The following is a 17,811-nucleotide window of genomic DNA, read 5'->3' as shown; positions in this document are numbered from 1 at the left end:
GGTTGGCCCACTCCGTCTGGCCGTTGGTCTGTGGGTGATAACCAGAGGAGAGACTGGCCGTGGCCCCCAGGGCCGAGCAGAACACCTGCCACACCCGGGAGGCAAATTGAGGTCCCCGATCGGACACAACATCCATGGGAATCCCATGGAGCCTGAACACATGGAGAACCAGGAGGTCAGCCGTCTCCTTGGCCGTCGGCAACTTCCGGAGAGGGACATAGTGGACGGACTTTGAAAAACGGTCCACTATGGTCAGGATACAGGTGTTCCCATCAGAGGGGGGGAGCCCAGTGACGAAGTCCACGGCGATGTGGGACCAGGGCCGGCTGGGAATTGGCAGCGGACGTAGGAGACCTGACGGAGGTTGATGGGAGGACTTACTGCGGGCACAGGTGGAACATGCCGCAACGAACTCTCGGACCTCCCGGGTCATGCCAGGCCACCAGAAACGTTGCTGCAGGAAGGAGAGGGTGCGGCCGGCTCCAGGGTGGCAGGTGAGTTTGGAGTTGTGACCCCACTGAAGAACCTGGGAGCGCACGGAATCCGGAACGTAGATGCGGTCTGGCGGACCCGTGCCAGGATCCGGGTCTGCCCCCTGAGCCTCCCGGACAGTCGCCTCGATGTCCCAGGCGGCTGCACCCAGGATGCAGGATGGCGGGATGATGAGGTCTGGTGACTCAGAGGAGGAAGGAGGGGAGTGGAGCCGAGACAGGGCATTGGGTTTGATGTTGCGGGACCCAGGTCAGAAGGACAGAGTGTAATTGAACCTACTGAGGAAGAGGGACCAGCGCGCGCCTGACGGGAGTTGAGCCTGCGGGCTGAGCGAAGATACTCTAGGTTCTTGTGGTCCGTCCAGATGATGAAGGGGACAGTCGCACCCTCCAACCAGTGTCTCCACTCTTGCAGAGCCGACACCACCACCAGCAGCTCCCGGTTCCCCACGTCGTAGTTTCTCTCGGCCTGAGAGAGCCTGCGGGAGAAGTAGGCACAGGGGTGGAGCTTGTGGGAAACAGAATGCCGTTGGGAGAGCACCGCTCCAACCCCGGTGTCGGAGGCATCTACCTCTACCACGAACTGCCGAGAGGGGTCAGGATGGAGAAGAACCGGGCCGCTGGTGAAGAGGGTCTTCAGCCGGGCGAATGCTGCAGCGGCTTCCGCGGACCACCGGAACGGAACCTTGGTGGAGGTCAGTTGAGTTAGGGGAAAGGCCACCCTACTGTAGTTCCTGATGAACCTGCGGTAGAATTTGGCGAACCCCAGGAATCTCAACAGCTCCTTCCGGGTGGTGGGGACAGGCCATTCCGCGACGGCTTGAACCTTGGCCGGGTCCGGTTGGAGTTGCCCCTGGGCAATGATGAAGCCAAGGTACTGCACGGAGGTGGCGTGGAACTCGCATTTCTCAGGTTTGACAAATAGCCGGTTCTCCAGGAGGCGTTGGAGTACCAGGCGGACATGTTCCCGGTGCTCTTCCAGTGAGCGTGAGAAAACTAGGATGTCATCCAGGTACACGAAGACAAACTTATTTAACATGTCCCGGAGGACATCATTCATGAATGTCTGGAAGACTGCCGATGCATTAGTGAGTCCGAACGGCATCACCCGATACTCGAAGTGGCCCAGCGGGGTGTTGAACGCCATCTTCCATTCGTCTCCTTTCCGGATCCGGACGAGATGGTAGGCGTTCCGGAGGTCCAGTTTGGTAAATAACTGGGCCTCGCAGAGGGGTTCAAAGGAGGGATCGATGAGGGGAAGAGGTGACCTGTTCTTCACAGTGATGGCATTCAACCCCTTGTAGTCGATGCAAGGACGGAGAGTGGCGTCTTTCTTTTTGACGAAGAAGAATCCGGCTGCCACGGGGGATGAGGAAGGGCGAATGAGGCCAGCAGCTAGTGACTCCTGGATGTACGTCTCCATCGCCTCCTTCTCGGGACGGGAGATATTGTAGAGGCGCGCTGCTGGCAGCGGAGCCCCGGGAAGCAGGTCGATGGAGCAGTCATAGGGCCGGTGAGGAGGGAGAGTCCGAGCGAGGTCTTTGCTGAAGACTGGTGCCAGCTCATGATACTCCTGCAGCCAGATCAGGAGGAGCCGGAGAATGGGAACCGGGGCTGGACTCGGTGGACCGGAGGCACTGGGAGTGACACTGGAGGCTCCACCCGATGATCGATGAGCTCCTCCAGTTGAGGTGTGGGTTGTGCTGTTGCAGCCACGGGTAACCCAGGACGAGGGGCGTGACGGGAGAAGGGATCACCAGCAGCTGGAGAGTCTCTATGTGGCTCCCAGAGACGACCAGGGTGAGAGCTGTCGTGCGGTGAGTAACCCGGGCAATCAGCCGACCATCCAGGGCGTTGACACTCTGGGGAGAAGGCAGGAGCTCCAGCGGAAGTCCAAGCTGCGCTGCCACCCCTGCGTCCACGAAGTTGTCGTCGGCTCCGGAGTCCACCAGAGCTGGAAGGTTCGCAGAGTGCTGATCCCAGTGGAGGCTGGCGGGCACCTTCATCCGGGCAGGGGAGCTCAGGATATTGGAAATATGGCTCGTCAGAGGGCTCCCAGTCACTGATGAGCCACACCTTTTGGTCGACTTGGGCAGGAGTCCCAAAGGTGTCCGGCTTCACCACAGTAGAGGTACAGCTGGTTCTGGAGGCGCCGGCGTCGTTCTCGGGGATCCAGACGGGTCCGGCCCAGCTGCATCGGCTCGTCTGCCGACTCAACATCTGCGGACTTGTTGGACGCTCCGTGACCCGGCGGGAATGTCGAAGACCTGGGAGTCGGCTGGGAGGAGAAAGGTCCTGCGGGGAAGGATCGTCGAGCACCACGCTCCCGCTGCCTCTCCCTCAGCCGGTTGTCTAGACGGATGGAGAGCGCAATGAGTTCATCGAGGGAGGCGGGTTCGTCCCGGGTCGCCAGCTGGTCCTTGAGTGCCCCCGAGAGGCCCTGAGCGTAGATCCCCTGGAGAGCCTCGTCGTGCCACCCACACTCCTGCGCCAGGATCCGAAACTCGATTGAATAGTCTGCTGCTGACCTGTTGCCCTGGGAGAGGGAGAGGAGCCGCCGTGCCGCCTCCCCCTTCTTTACCGGCTGATCGAATGTCTTTTCCAGCTCCTCGGTAAAGCGGGACCAGGTCCGGATAACCGGTGAGTTGTGGCTCCAGAGTGCCGTCACCCACCGAGCTGCCTTTCCCCACAGGAGGTTGGTGGTGTAGGCGATCTTGGCCCGGTCGGAGGGATATTTGGAGGGCTGGAGGTCGAAGACGAGGCGGGACTTCAGCAGGAACTGGTCACAGGAGTCCGGTTCCCCGGCGTATGGTTCTGGTGGGGGAACGAAGGGCTCCTTGGTGAGAGAGGAGTCTGCCAGGGTCTGTGGGGAGGAGTTGGCGCCGGAATCGGTCACAGGAGCGTCTGCAGGTGCCGGCTGGACCAGCCGCCGATGAATATCTTGAACGGACGCAGCGAGCTCCTGCAGCAAACGTTCGTGCCGATCAAGTAACGCCCCCCTGGGCGGAGAGGGCTTCTTCCACCGCGTTGAGGTCTGCTGGGTTCATCTTTGGGGCCAGAAGATTCTGTTACGACTGAGAGCCGGTGCGTGGGGCTTGAACCCAGAAGCAGACCAGGAAGCAGAGCAGGTGCAATTAGCAGTGGTTTTATTGTGAACCAGGACCGGGGAGAAGAGGAAGCGGAGACTCCAGGATGCAGAGTACGCAGGCGGAAGGACGGCAGCAGGGAGGTGCTGCACGGCGAGGAGGCTGGCCGAGGACGCTTGAAGAGGGAGTCGTGGAATACCTTCACACATGTTACTCTTTCAAGAGACATAATCTTCTGGCACCGGACCCGCCTCCCTGCAGGGCTTAAGATGTGGGAGCAATCAAGCAGTTGATTGCCTGCAGGATCGTCAATAAAGGCGGATCTGGTGCTGGAGCGAGGTGTGGATCCTCACAGAAAATAGAAAAGCCCAACATATCGACATGAGCAAGCAGGTTTATTTGTGATTGTGGAAAGGAAAAACTCCCTCTAACAGGAAGAAACCTTTACAGAAACCAGACTCAGAGGTGGAGGCATTCTGCGGACCGGTTGGGGTGAAAGGATAGAGGAGAGGAGAGGGAAGACAGAGATAGACTGGGTGGGGAGATACATACAATACCCTTGTTAGTGCTACATATATTTTTTTACAGTAATCACACTGATCCAAATATTTTCCAACTGTTATGAGATTAAACTAGCCTGAGCAGTACTATGTAGATCAGGGGTCGGCAACCTTTAATGCTCAAAGAGCCAGTTGGTCCCGTTTAACACTGAATGCAACACCCAAAGAGGCACATGCTTTTATTTTGACACACCCACTGGCAGACCATGCCAGGACGACACTACACACAAAACCTTCTTCACTGCTGGTTGACAACTTACAACTAATAAACTAAACTACATGAACTAAGCAACAAAAACACAACACAACACAATTATTACCAACACTACAAACCTAACATAACCCCCAATAACTACATTTAAAACACATCAAACAGAAACTCCCATAATGCATTGCAGCTATCAGCTCCTTTATTGCTACACATTATTAAAATGGAAGATAAATGTGGGAGATCTGGATTGTTAGAACCATGAGTGTGATGGTGTGTCTTTAATGTCCTGTAGTTGTTGTGTAATTCACTAGAATGTTCCGTCACTCTCAACAAGTCTGTAATGAACCTCCTGGAACTGTCGGCGCTCCGCAGCGCAGCAGTTTTACTCTGAAAGGTACAGGAAGCTCCCAGCTTCAGACACCAGTTGAGCCGTGGAGCTGCAGCTCCGGCTGTCGTGACCTGCAGCCGCAACTCTACGTTCTTCATCCATTATTGTTGCGTAATGACGTTACATCGCTGCGTCGTTGACTACCTGCCTACATTTTACCACTCTTTGTAGGGGGACTGCGTTCTGGGTGGCTTTGCTTCCATACGTCCCTCCAGGATGAACTGCAGTGGGACGGAGGCTCAATTACTATTGCAACAACACATCATCAGTAGGGTAAAACTAACCTGTCTCACGACGGTCTAAACCCAGCTCACGTTCCCTATTAGTGGGTGAACAATCCAACGCTTGGTGAATTCTGCTTCACAATGATAGGAAGAGCCGACATGGAAGGATCAAAAAGCGACGTCGCTATGAACGCTTGGCCGCCACAAGCCAGTTCTCCCTGTGGTCACTTTTCTGACACCTGCTTAAAACCCAAAAAGTCAGAAGGACCGTGAGGCCCCGCTTTCACCTAAAGGTAATTTCTTTGACGTACAAAGAGTTCATCATCATGCAGTTTTTTTTATGTAATGTATGTAATGTAATTTTATGTAGTGGCGGACCAAAGAGCCGCATGCGGCTCCGGAGCCGCGGGTTGCCAACCCCTGATCTAGACAGTAACATGATTTTCTCGATTAAACCAGCCTGGGCAGCTCTATCTAGACAGATCAAATGCCTTTCAAAGTCCCTCACAACTGGGAAACTCTCTTCACTAGTTTGTTTGGCTCTTGTTTTTTTGCTTCCTCTTTCCAAGCTGGCAGCTCTGTTTCTGCAGAGAGCCCCATATGCAGCACAAGGAAGACAACAACTCACAAAGCAACCTGGTTAGCTGTGCCTGATCACATGGTCACTTTTCAAGATGGACTTTTCAACTTAAGAGTCTTAATACATTTGAAATAAACACAAATTATATAATTATTAAAATAATCGGCTTTTATTTAGTAAGGCTTTATGAACCTGGGTTACACCCTTCCCACTTGAATGTGTGCAAGTCCCTTTGCATAATGCATAGTTCAAACTTCTTGGATCTCATGAACCTCACAAGAGTTTGTTACTGCTTCACTTAAGATTTGGAACAAGGATTGAGCAACGTTTATGAGAGGGTTCCCTAATCGAGGGTAGATCAACATTTGAGGCTTTGTTCTCTCTCTGGAAGATAGTCTGACAACTTGTTCTGGGTCAAGTTCTTGGTTGTCATTGTTCACAGGTGGGTTGTTGTTGGTTTCAAGTTGAATTTGACTTGATTCCTTGGTTTCGGTTGAATCCGGGGCATTGTTCAATGCATTTAGTGGTGTCTGTTGTTGTCCTTCTTTTGCAGGTTCAGGTTCAATTGCGGTTTCCATTCCAGGTGCTCTACTCAATTCAGGTAAGGTTCCAGCTGTGTCTATCCTCTTGGAAACATTAATAGCCCCCATATTCTGAGACTTGGACATCATCTGATTTGGATGGCTCAACCGCGGGACTCAAATGAGACTTGGGTGGGAGGACCACTTTGTATTCCTCAAGGAACCTTGTGATCTCTCTTTGAGGATGTGGAGGGTAACACACATGGTATCTCTCCTCTTCTGCAGAGTTGTACTCAATCTCAGATTTATCAGGATCCGTTATGGGATGTTGACGTGTGAAAAGCAAGGTTTTTCTTGGACAGGAGAAGGATTTTCAAGGACACTTGGCAAGAACCCACATGGTAACAGAAGGTCTCTATGAAGAGTTCTAGTGGGACCATTGTGGAGCTCAGGTTCAATGATATCAATATATATGTAGGTTGTCTTTTTGACGCACAACCACGTAAACAATGGACTTCCACCTATCAGCCAACTTGTGTTTACCCCTAATCCAAACATTCCTCATGAGCACACGATCGCCAGCATTCAGAACCATTTTAGATACATGTTTGTCAAATCTTATTTTATTTTGCTCAGCAACTTTAGCAGCGTTTTTGGTAGCCTACTGGTAACTCTCTGGGAGATGAGATTTCAGGGCTTTGACATACTGTGAGTGAGACTGTTCCTGATGATGGTTCAGAGGGTCATTGAAGGCAAGGTCGATGGGCAGTCTAGGCTGTCTACCTAACTCGTAGGGAGTGAATCCAGTACTTTCATGTTTGGTGCAGTTGTAAGCGTGTACAAGTGGCTTAACAAAGTCACACCAATATTTCTTGTTTTCATCATTAAGAGTACCCAGCATGTTTAGTAAGGTTCTGTTAAACCACTCTACAGGGTTTCCCCTTGGGTGGTACGGTGAAGTTCTGACTTTCCGTATTCCAGCTCGGTCACAGCTCTTTGATAGTTTTTGATTCAAAGTCTGGTCCTTGGTCATTCTGAAATTTCTCTGGGATACCATAGTGGATGATGAAGTTTTCCCACAGGGCTTTGGCTACAGTTTGAGCCTTTTGGTTTGCAGTTGGAATTGCTACAGCATACTTTGTAAAGAAGTCTGTGATGACAAGAACATCTTTAGTATTACTGTGTTCTGGTTCAATCGCCAAAAAGTTGATACATACTGACTCGAGAGGTCGAGTGACTTGTATGTTTACTAAGGGCACCGCCTTCTCTGGCAGGGTCTTTCTGCAAACACACCTGTTACAGCTTTTGATCTTTTGCTCAATGTGTGAGGCCATTTTCGACCAAAAAAAATGAGGTTCTGATTAAATCAAGAGTCTGGTCAAAACCGAGATGACCCATGTCATCATGAAGACTCTTCAACACCATTGAGCTTAAGTTTTCAGAAAGAACAAGTTGAAACTGGGTTCCTTCACTTATTTGCCTTTTCCTGTACACAATTCCATTCTGGAACTCAAGCTTGTCTAAGTAATGCAGAAAGATGGAAATCTGCAGAATTTCTTTACGCACTGCAGCAGGTGTCTCACCTGTTTCAAGCTGGTGTATGATTTCATTGATAGCAGGATCGCTTTTTTGATTCTGTCTCAACTCTTCCTCTTATATGTGTGGAATGACAGGAAAAGCATCGCACTGATCAAAACTGTCGGGAACAGCATGAGCGGACACGGGCAGTGACGTTATGAGTGGACGGGTCAAATCACTTTAGTCCCGATCGAAAGACTGGAAGATTACGTGCTTTTCACAGATCACACTGACAGTGCAAGGAGGAACATGAGTGAAAGGATCTGTACCAGGTAAGTGGTGTTGTACAAACTGGTGGATTCGCTCTTGCTCTTTCAGAGAGACGAGGTCATTTACTGGCTCAGGATGTGGACTACGAGACAAGTTGTCTGCATCTACATTTTGTTGGCCTGCTCTGTACTGAAGCTGGAACTCAAAAGAAGACAAGGGGAACAACCAGTGAAAACTTGTGACATCTAACTTAGCAGTGGTCAACACGTAAGTTAAATGGTTACTGTCAGTTATTACTGTAAATGGACTGCATTATAAAAAGTCACAAAACTTTTCTGTTACAGCTCACTTGAGGGCAATAAACTCGAGCTTGTGGACAGGGTAATGACTTTCACTTTTTGATAATCCTCTGCTTGCATATGTGATTACATGCTTCATTCTGCTCTTGATAAAGAGTTGCCCCTAACCCTGTTGTACTTGCATCAGTATGTAGTACTTAAGGCATTTTATGATTGGCAAAACTCAAAACATGGGCAGTTGTCAGTCTTTCTTTTATCATCTTGAATGCTTGTTGACAGCTTTCCGTCCATCTCTCTCCAAAGGGAGCTTTCGGCTGGAAATAATGGATATTGCTTGGCTTAAGGCTATCCGTCTTCCTCAGCCGCAGGTATCCGGCAGTTAGGTTGGTCAAGAGTTTGACGATTTTCAAAAAATCTTTAATAAACCTCCTGTAATTCCCCGCAAATCCTAAAAAGGAATGGAGCTCTTTCAAATTCTGGGGACTTGGCCATGTTTTTAAGGCTGCAACCAAAACAATGTGCCCTAAGTACCTCACGGATGTCTGAAAAAATGTAAATTTTTCAAGTGATAGCTTCAATCCGTATTCTTTGAGATGATTAAGCACATGGAGACGGGTTTTGTTTTGTTCAAGGGTTTCTCAGAAAACTATAATGTCATCCAGATAAACCAGGACTTCCTTAAGGTTGAGGTCACACATACATTTCTCCATCAACCTTTGAAATGTACCGGGAGCATTTGTTACGCCTTGAGGCATCCTATCGAACTCAAAGAACCCCATTGGAAAAAGGAATGCTGTTTTATGCCAACTTCATCATCCTCAATCTGATAGTACCCACTTTTCAGGTCAAGGACCAAAAACCACTTCGATCTGGTGAGAGCCAAGAATGCCCCTTCCACGTCAGGAAGAGCATCGGCATCTTTGATGGTGTTCAGATTCAACTTTCGATAATCAGCACAGTCTTACATCTCCATTTTTCTTCCTTACTACCACTATTGGTGAGGCAAACTGTGACTCAGATTCACGAATGATCCCCGTCTCCATCAGTTCCTGCAAATGCCTTCGCATGGCATCAACATCTTGTGGTCGTATGGGACGGGGTCTGTGTTAAAAAGGGGTTTCTTCACTCAGTTTGATGTGATGCTTTAGTTTGTTAGTGCACCCAAAATCTGTATCATGTAGTGCAAAAACCTGTGGCATAACACTCAGTTTTTGTACTATTCACTCTTTCCATTCAGCAGGGACTGGAGAATCAGCAAAATCAAGCTTGAGATTGGCTGGCTTTGAGATGGGAGTATGCTCCGACTGCTGTTCGATTGGGTTAAGTTGGCACCATCTCTTGAATGGCATGTAGTTCACCAATGACACTTTTTCCAGGAATAATTATGTCATTTTTACTTTCATTTCACAGGACCACTGGGAGCTTTTGTGAGGGTTTCTCAGGAAGGGTAAATAAACAAGGCTGATGTGGAGGAGGACTCAACGATTACCCACTTGTCTGAGGTTTTGGTTTTTACACTAACTGATCGTTCCAAGACTCTACTTTGGCCTGCAGAAATGATTTCACACTCTTTCCCCAACAGTCCGACAAGACCAAGGCTGCCATTCTTTTTCAGCTTGTGTATCTGTCTCAGCACCAGTCTCTAACCTTAGGTGAGGGCACCGAGATCGGTTTCAGTCAATGAGAGACTGTCAAAAAGAAGGTCAAGAGTGTTGGTCCCGATTAAGAGAGAGGTCTGAACACGAGAGCAAATGTCTGGAACAATTAAAGAAAGGGAAGACAAGGATGATTTCAGTTCCAAAACAGTTCTCAGGAATGTCGACACCAATATAGCCTGAATATGGAACATTTTGACCATATGCTGCCTCAATTTCCAGCAGATTTTTTACATTGGATGAATTTCCAGGTGTGTGAGATTGTCTTCGAAGAATGATTGGGACACGGGGGGTCCCTTGTGATCTGGTGTCGAGAAGGCAATTACAATACTGTCCATTAAGTAGTACTTGAGCAGTGTACTTAACTCCAATTAAGCCTTTGGGTATTTTCACAGTGGCCATTTTATTGGATTGGAATCTTTTTTGGGGTTTACGTGAATATTCAGTGGGACAGGTCGTGTCATTGGTAGCACTCATCTACTGTCTTAGTTTAAAGACCAAGTTTGAGGGTTTTCATTATCCCAATCTAATTGTTTGTCCTTCAGCAGTTTCCTTTTTTCAGCAGTAAGGAAGGATTTGGTTCGTTGGAGCATCTAGAAACAATATGGCCATCTTCGCCACATTGGAAGCAGTACCAAGGCTTTGGCCTACTCTTTGAAGCTTGGTTTGTCAAGGAACTTTGTTCAGGTGCTTTAGGTTTCATCTTGGCATTAGCTTTTGGTGGGTTAGGCTTCTTGTTAGGGCTTGAAGGTTTTAGTCTAGCAAGATGGCTCTGGATCGCTGTGATTTGTGCTTTTAATTCAGTGATCAGATCACTTTGAGAAACAGGTAAATCCATTTAGGGGGTTTTTCACTCTTCTCAGATGACTCTACAGCTCCGCTATCTGTGCTCGCATTTCAGTGAGATCATTTTTCACTGTGGGTTCAGAGATACCAATGTGTGAGGCGTGTGGGAGAGTACATTTGGTCTGGCAGGAGCAAGGTGATTTTTCATCCGGCTTTCTTTAGCAGTATACTTGTCCTCTTCTACGCTACGCTTCTAACTGTAGCAGCAGCTCAGTGAATGAAGATGGTTTATCTTTTTTTCTTTCAAGCTGAAGGTCCATTAAAAGAGGATTATCCCAGCATCCATGACAAAATTGACGCAGAAGGTGTGGGTCTGCTTCACTGGCTGCAACACTGCCTCTTTTCAAAGTTTTGGAGAGAGCTGTTTGTAAGCGATGAAGATACTGTGAAGGCTCCTCACCTGCATCTTGGAGTGTGTTGAGGAATTTAGCGAAAAGCTCATCGCCATCTTCTACAATGCCAAAAGCTTAATTAAGTAATCCGAGCTAGGTTGATGGTAAGGCTTCAGGACCTAAAGGTTTCACCACATTTACAGCAGGTCGCACAAGACTGTCTAAGCTCTTTCGTGAGTGTTGCAAGTAAGACAGATCTGGGTCTTTAGCTACAAGCTCAAATCTGAAATGAGCCACCGTTGTAGATAGGAAAGGCTCTCAGTTAGACACTGAAGAAAGCAGGTCCATTATGGCAGGACATTACACTCTAAAGCAGGTGGTGTCAAACTCAGTTCCTCGAGGGCCGAAGCTCTGCACGTTTTCCACGTCTCCCTTCCCTGAACGTCCTGATGGTTCATCACCACATTCAGCACAAAGCCAGATAACCAGCTGCTCATTGCAATCAGCTGTGTGGAAGCAGGAAAACATGCAAATCGTGCAGGGCTGCGGCCCTCCAGGACCGGAGTTCGACACGTGCTCTAAACCCTCTGCACTCCTGTTGCCAACAGAACTAATAAACTAAGCTCGATGAACTAACTACCTACGTGAACTGAAGCATCAAACACACAACACAACATTACCAACACTACAAACCTAATATAACCCCCAATAATGACTTCTAAAACATGACAAACAGAAACTCCCATAATGCATTGCAGCGATCAGCTCAATGATCACTTCAGGTTTATCGAACCACTGGTGTGAGTGGTGTGGCTTTCAATGTCATTTAGTTGTCGTGTAAGTCCCTACTATTCAGAGTTAAAAGAACACTTGCTGCTCTCTGTGGCTGTGAGCATCAGCATCAAGCGTCGCTCCTCCACACGTAGTGATGATCGGCCATGTCGCTTTGCTCACACTGGTGGTTATGCTGATTGAATTTATTGAAATGTGGCACGCACAGCTTTGGACGGCTGCAGAGCACTACAATGACGTCACGTCCCTGTGTCGTTCACAACCCCTGTATTGCTCTCCAGAGATAGAAAACACTCGATGCCTCACAGTGCCACCTGTGATGTGCCTACAGCGTTGCCATATGTGTGACGTCGCACGCTCGTGCTAAACATATGGATCCCAGGCTCGAAAATTCACAAAAACGTTTGTAGCTTGCTTGCTAGTCCACTTAGCATCACAAGTAATACCTCAATTTAAAGCTGAGGAAAAGCTCTATCCCGTGCAAACCTCATGGAAAAATGATTGGGACATTTGAGGATTTTTTTGTACAACTTTTGTGGAATCCCTGATGCAGCCCAGCCTCACCAGACTTTGCCTCCAGGTGAATTGAGTTGGACCCCTGATGGAAGCTGTAACTGCTCAGAGATGCTTCTCCTGATTCTGTTGCAGCTTGGAGTTTATCAGACCTCGTCCACATTGAGTTCCAACATTGCTTTCACGCAGAGCGCTCCTAAATGTACATCAATTCTCGGTTTTAAGTGACTTTTCCATTTTTTGAAAACCTCTGGCAGTTCACCTTTGTAAGATTTCAAGCTGCTTGATTTGAACGACTTGACTTTGTCCCATAATAATACATTTATTCATTCAATATTTATTGTGATAGTGTGGCATCAGGGAAGTTCTTCTGACCTACTATCACCTGCACAAATACTTGAAAACCTGGCATACAAAACCCCACTCAAAATTAATCTATGCAACATGTGATGTATTTTAGTATTCTGTATCCACAGGTTAAGATTTCCATGGACATATTATAGCGAAACTTCATTCCAAGTGTTGCAGCGCGGCTCGATTCAGTCATTCAGTCATCACAATGATCTCAGGCTGGATTTGCACTGAGGTCGATATAATGGCTTGAATCTGCGTTTCCACTCAAGATCTTCAGAAGTGAGATGCGTCTTTAAAAAAGAAAACCTCGCTGTAGGGGTTTTTAAGTACGTGGAGTTTTCAGGTACGAATCCACTGCCTCATTATGCACACCACAGCATACCTTCACGTTTTACACACGGGAAGCACATTATTGCACATACATTAGTGAAGGGCAAGAGAAGAAGGCTGATATTAAACTGCCACCTAGTGGCTGAACTGAGAACATTCAGTGATGAGGAGCTGATTGACCAGTCAGTTGTCTTGATTCTTTTACTGTAAATCCAAAACTAAACTTGTGTATTTTCATAAAGAAGTTGACAATCTTATTAAGCAATTGATGACCACTTGTGAAATAAAATGTATAGTTTATTTTTTAATATACATTTACACTTTGATTATTCTTGTGTTGTACAAAATACAAAACAGAATTGACAAGAAATAAAACAAACTGTGGTGGAAAAGAAAGAAGCATATATGAAACTCAATGAACATTATTGCAATGAAAATTAAAAAGCAAGCAGAAAATAACAGGAGTCAACAGTCGCCTAAACCACACGGAGAAATGAGGGGATCGTCTTCATCCTGATCACGTCGGAAAACCAAGTAGATGAAGAAAGTGTCCAAGACAAATGAGCGCAGCGACATAAATTATATTAAAACAGTGAAAACAGAGTTTATTCAAGTCAGATTGCACAGAAATCAAAATCATAATTAAAACAATCTCATCCAGCATGTTTAAAACATGTTCCACTAACTCTACTTATTCAGATTAATGTGATTGATTTGAGTTTTCATGAAACAGCTGAACAACCTTGATTTGTTTTTCAAGACATGGTTTTACCACATTTATGGACAAATAAAGATTGGTTTTTTTACCTCCCTACTTTAAGGTTGAATTAAACAATTTTCCTGAAATCTCTCCAAATGAGCTTGATTTGAACACATGACCTGCTGACTTTGTGCAATAAAACACATTCAATCTTCAAAGTATAAAAATGTTCATATTTACTTGTGATTCAATGAAAGCAGAAGGAGGCTGAGTAGTCGTGAGTTGCAAAGCTCCGGTCAAACAATTTGCTTATTTCTGCAGCTCGCCTGCTCATGTGAAGCTCAATGTGTCTGTGGGGGGGGCAGTGGCAGTGTCCTCGGGGGTCCGTACAAATGATATGGAGCTTTTTGCACGTTTTGACGTCGTGGCGGAGAGCAGTGGAAATGCCTGCTCTCCTTCAGCTTCACTTGAAAGAACACAATATGGATTTCACGTCACTCTGTCCAGACAACGCAAACTCTGAACTACGAGCACCTCCTCACCGGCAAAACCCACGGAGAGGATCCAGACATTTAGGTGAGCCGCGGCCTCTGATCATGCAAGACAATCTGGGAAAATTGTAATCCTCAGAGGAAACTACACACCATCACCTCAGTAAAAGCCATTAGTGTGATGTAGCTCGCTGCTCTGACTCTCAGGGATTACTCAAAAGTCAGATGCCATGACAACCACTAAAAAAAACATGATTTCCAAGCACATGCATGTTTTTTTTGTTGATGAAAGTGAAAGGGTGAAGAATACTGAACTTCCGAGGTTACTCGTGTTGCTCTTCGTCACTTCTGATCTCATCTTCCAGGTCAACAGCTCGTCCATCTGCCAGGCGAAGGGGGGGGGGTAGTTACTTCATCCACACTCTGTGGGTGAAAAGAGTAAATCCTCCTTGGACTGGAAGATTCAGGCGTATTTCACACATGCCCACAGTGAAATTTTCTCTCACCTGTGCAACAACTGACATCCTGGTGTAACGATGATGCAACAGTCAGGAGAGGAAGCAGGATCAGAAATCATCACCATCAAACAAAGAGGGTCTGTCCACACCAGGAACCTGGTTCACCTGAACCAGATGTTTCTGTACTACGTGCCCTAAAAAAAAAAAGAAAAAAGCACAAATACTAAAATGACTAGAATTTCCAAAACAAAAAGTTTAAACAGTCAAAATAGAAAAAGCTGTTGGTGCCAAAATAAAATTCAGAAAAAAAGGTGAAACTGCTGAAGCAGGTCCTAAAACAGCTGATAATGTAATGAATGGTTTAGAGTTATAAAAACAGATGCAATGTAAAAGTTTATATCCATATATCAAATCATATATGAAAATTAATTGAGCTGCTCGCCTCGTTCTACAGGTTAAACATGTGTTGCTGCTCAAGTTAAATTTGATTTGTTGGGAGGTGACTCCAGAAATATCCTGTTCGTTTAAAATGGACAATTTCAAGCTTCATATAACCTTTAAACGTCTGGATTTATTTTAACGGTAGAACCTTATCAAAGTCAAACTGAAATGTATTGTCAATTCTGCTTTACATATAAGACACACTGAAGAATCCAGATTGTTTTTCTTGGATGTGGACATAAATCACAAAGTCAATTTAAAAAAACTTTCACATAAACCAGAACATAAAACTATAGAGAAAAAGAGCGTACCAACATCTTAAAATAGAAGATTAAAAACTACTTTTGTCCAACCGTACATTCCATTATTGCACATTGGAAACTCAATTCAATTTCCTGTCATCCACCGGCCCTACAGATTTTGTTTTTATTTGCAACATACAGGACGAAAGACAGAAACAAACAACACAATTCCCCGACACCATACATCCAGAATGATATTTACAGTAGTAGTGTAAAGTAGTGTGTGTGAAAGCGTTTGATTCTCTGCGTTTTATTTTTACCATAATATTTATTAATAAAATTTAAAGAATTGAACCAGGAAGGGGTGAGTTTGGAGTGAATCATATTAAAGAGTTTATTTGAGGTAAAATTGGCATTTTTACCGTCGCTATTCCGCCCTAGATGTTTACATTTTGTATCATTTATTTGATCATGTACAAAATTGACAATTGTGTTACCAGACAGCACTGCTAAAAACAAACTTCATACCAAGTCAACCATGTAGGTCACAATCTAAAAAGCTGCTCACCATCGAATAAACCTTTAAAATGTTAAGGTTCAGTTTGACATCTTGAGCTGCTGAAAACGGGTTCTAATAGCAAGATGGTGTGATTAGATGACCGTCTGGAAGGTTTTTCCTCACATTGTATTCAGATGCATGATTCTGAAGCCAACATACTTAGAAACAGGTCAAATGCTTCAGTGACTGTCAGAGTTGGACCTGTGCTGGAGGGTAAACCAGTCTAGAGCGCACGTCTTCAACTGGACTTGAAATCAAACATCTAAAATGGAATGCGTACCTCCAAGCATCAGGTGGCCCTTCAGCTCATTCAGCAATAAGCCGACATTTGCAGAAGTGTGAACAGGCTGCGGCCGCATTGTTCTCCGAGCCTGCAGGGACACCGACGTGAAGAGGGAGAAGACAGAGACAGGACAGGGTTGAAAACGGCACAGGCGAGGATTAAGTAAGGACAAGAATGGAAATGGAAAGTGCAGGTTTGGTTCTCCAACCATCACAGGCGGTACAAGTTTCAGGAGGGTCATTAGTGGCCAACAGGGCGAGTGCCTCTGCCTGTGGACGCTGGCCATCTCTAAAGAGAACGGTATTATTATTACACGTGGCAGATTGTTCTGTGAGAAAATGTCTCAACACTGCATATCGTTACCAGAGTGACTGTTCTCACAATGAGGTGAGGAACTGCTTGGACTTTGAAGACGTGCAGGTGTTGCCCAGCCGGAGCTCAGAGAACTGAAATGGTCACCAATGTTACTAGTTATTAATCCACTTTAACATGTTTCTGCACTTAAAGGCTTCAGAGTCCAAACCAGATGGTTTCAATCAGGAGTCTGTGGGCTAATTTTCTGTCCAGCAACAAAGGCAAAACTTCAGTTTAAATTGAAATGTGAATATAGCACTATACACCAGTCCAGCCCGCAACAGAAGGAAGGGTTCTGTATGTGGCTAAAATGTGTTTGATGCCCTTTGATAAATTCACACAGAAAATGATATGTTAGCATGTTGGAATGCTGCGCTCAACTTTCCACGTAAATCCTAGAATTTGTTCAAGGTTATTTTTTGAAGAAAAGACCATCATCCTCGACACCGGATAAGGTCAGACGGTGGTCATTTTCTCCTTTGTTGGAGGAGGTGGAGCTAGATTCCTGGCTGAACGCTCTGAACTCCCCTGATAGGAGAGGACAGAATTACAGTGGTTATCGTGCAGAGCTCCGACACAGTGATCACAGGCTGGGGGAGAAAACTAGTTTTCTCATGAGGACCGAGGAGGTCACCAACTCCTGGAAGAGGAGAGGTGAACATGTTCTGTTCATCCGTTTACATAACCTGGTCCAATTAGATTACAGTGGACTTTTGAAAGAAAACAAGTGATCAGCCAAAAAGCATTTTAGACACATTAGACAATTAATACTGAGACCATTAAGCCAGGGTTCCACTGCGCGGTACGTGGTGAAGTGGGAGGTTACGGTAGGGCAAAGTGCACCCAGGACCAACTGTCACACGGTTCCCAACAGAAAGTATGGTTAACAAGTAGGCGGGGTTGTGAACGACGGGGACGCGTCAAGCAAAGAACACGGAAGAGGCCGACTTTACCCGTCACAACGCTGCAGCCCACAATTCCTTCTGTGACTCAGCAAACGTTCTCATTGTGAACAGCAGCATCCAGCTCCTCCTGCTGCTCCTCCTGCTGCTCCTCCTCCTGAAGGACCACGATGTTGTGTCGCTCACCGACGTGTCAATAAACCCAGTTAACAAAACTGAGCGCAAAGCATATGTAAACAACAGGAGGATTTACCGCCGATGAAATATTTAAAGTGAAGAGTGACGACCGTCAGCACCAATCAGCAGACGGTGTCGTTGCTCCTCGGTGCTTCCTCAGCGGAGGAGCAGAACACCACAGCCAGTGGTTCTTGTTTCTTTCTGAGCATCCACAACGTTTTCAGTCTGACCATG

At 46.5% G+C, this 17,811-nt stretch overlaps 1 long non-coding RNA gene across 1 annotated transcript; it reads right to left on the bottom strand.

Moving 5' to 3' along the window:
• Positions 1–13,629: 13,629 nt before the first annotated feature.
• Positions 13,630–16,189, bottom strand: LOC308131727. Its single transcript, XR_013936664.1, has 3 exons — positions 16,142–16,189; positions 14,668–14,813; positions 13,630–14,584 (listed from the first exon to the last, which is right to left on the bottom strand). It is a non-coding gene; the product is annotated as an uncharacterized lncRNA (long non-coding RNA).
• Between the last annotated feature and the right edge of the window lie 1,622 nt (positions 16,190–17,811).

This window comes from Blennius ocellaris (genome assembly GCF_963422515.1).
Source record: "Blennius ocellaris genome assembly, chromosome: 1".
Lineage (NCBI taxonomy): Eukaryota > Metazoa > Chordata > Actinopteri > Blenniiformes > Blenniidae > Blennius > Blennius ocellaris.
The sequence above is the reverse complement of the archived record's forward strand: the minus strand, read 5'-3'. Positions and strand labels throughout refer to the sequence as shown.